We start from the raw sequence: 2,453 nt of genomic DNA on the forward strand, positions 1-2,453 counted from the left end.
AGGGGAGAAAGAACCAACCTTTACCTGGAAAAAGGTAGAGGAAGATGAAAGCCTTCAAACAAAAATGCTCCACGAACATATGAGAAAGTTTGAAAAACGCAGAAATGAAACAACGAAAGAGAGGGAAAGTATTTATAGATACGTTAGGGGCATAATGGTAAAAACGGAAAGCAGTCATTAAGGGGTGCACCGTTACCAAGGTAATTAATACCTACGCAAACCTCTAACGGACGCGACGTTTGATTAGACGTAACTGTGAAAACCAAAAGTCACGAAAAGTCACGTCGGTTCCAAATGATCACGTCGGTTCCCTCACAAGTCGGCTACGACCCCGAGTAGAATACTCGAACCCAAGTCTTAAAAGAAATTGGGCTCGAGTAGGGGCACTATTCATACCCTGACCCAATGATAAGGCCCAGACGAAAGGCCCAATCCAAAGGATTGAGCCTCGCCCTATACCGACCTCCTCCCTACGAAGTCGGTTCTTACCACGACTTACCCTAAAGAAGTCGGGGACGAAGATTAGCTGGCAGATAAATACTCATTCAAATGAGTAACTGCCCCTAAAATCTCTCTACCCACTTCCAGGAGCCATATCTCAACTTCCCTAAGATAAAGGGACGGTTATCCACCTTAAATGGCAGAACTACTCCAACGGTGGTTATGGGTTCACCACTATAAATACCCTGACACTCTTCAGGTATCTGATAAGCCCAATACTCTCTAGACCTGTTTTGCTCCCTTTGCTAACTTTGGCATCGGAGTGTCTTTGCAGGTACCACCCCCCATTCTCTCACACTGAAGTCGGACGGGGGCCTTGGAGCACAAACCCATTCGGATAAGACCAAAACTAAATTAAATAAAAAATACAAATAAATAAAATGATAATTTTTTTTATCTCAATCAATTTCTAAGAAAAATTTTTCTCACATAAATAAAGTTTCTTTAAGTGTGAATTTAAACACATTATTACAATAGAAACATTATTATTATTATCTTTAAGTGTGAATTTAAAGTTTAATGGGGCAAATGATCCCCAGTCCCCACTTACTTGAGTGGGTCCGTACTTGTCAGATAATACTATTTGTAAATCAAATTTGTATTGTAAATAAATAGATAAATAATAATCTTATTAGGTCAATTTTTTTATAAAAAGGAATATATAAATTGTTAGTAGACTTGTTAAAAGATATTTCCCTTAACTGTGGGTTACGGTGGAAATCGGGTGATGAGAAATAATTTGAATTTTTTGGTGATATTATGGTCAAAGATTTTATCTTGTTAGAAAATTGTTTACTTTGAAGGAACTAGTCAGTTTTCTTATAAATAATGGATCCAATAATCCCTTGAACACTTTGTACGGCATTTATGGGTTATAATTATATAAATAGAAAAATTAATTAATAGTTATATTATTAGGAGTTACAAAACGAAAATTAAACACGCATTTAGTGCATTGTTATTGTTGATCTGCCACAATATAACAAAGATTAATGGGAGTTTAGGGACCATTAAGCAAAACAAACTCAACTCAAATTGAAGTACGTACGTACTTAATTATTCACTATTGAAAACGAACTTAGATTAAATTAATTAATTGATTATTTTATTCTTCCTGATAATCTGGATTCATATCTTGAAACGAAGAGTTATTATATACATATAAAGGGATCAAGAAGCAGTTTCTAGGTAGGTGAGGGCGTTCGGGTTTCAAGTCACTTCATTTTGATCTATTCAATAATAATAATCTTCTCATTTTGTTATTATTATTATTATAGCTTTTATTATTCAATTCAAACTGCATGAAAAGTCAAGCAAAACGTTTCCTCCTCCAAACCCTATATATATGTTATAGATACTACATTTTCTTCTTCATCACATCCATTACATTATTTCACAAACTCAAACTAACTTTCATATATATTATTTGAAAGTATTTTCCAATTTCGTTGCCTTCCAAATTCAGCATATAATACCACATACAAATTAAAGTGCACTAGTTATTAATATTTTGTTACATTCTTTATTTTTTGGAGATATGATTTTCTCTAATAGGAGGATACTATTAATGGCCATTGTGATTATGCTGGTAATTTTGGTTGCAACTCCTAAATTTGGAGAAGCATGGAGGCCACTGAAAGAAGAAGATTATGGGATTTTTATGCAAATGCTTCCAAAAGCATCTCCAAACCCATCAAAGGGGGATCCAACTAAATCATAATAATAAGCATGTGAAGCCACCAATTAATTAACTATTGGGATTTGTTAATTAGTTCACCTCCAAATTTAATTGATGTCTATCTCTCTATATGGAGCTGAGTAATTCTTCTAATGTTCTTAGAATTAGAAATTTTTTTTAACTTTAATTTTTCCCATGAAAAATTGCAAATAGATACATATATTCAATTGTAAGGATACCACAACACAATTTGTATTTAACATTCTTTCATTAT

Source organism: Arachis ipaensis, chromosome B02 (assembly GCF_000816755.2).
Source record: "Arachis ipaensis cultivar K30076 chromosome B02, Araip1.1, whole genome shotgun sequence".
NCBI lineage: Eukaryota > Viridiplantae > Streptophyta > Magnoliopsida > Fabales > Fabaceae > Arachis > Arachis ipaensis.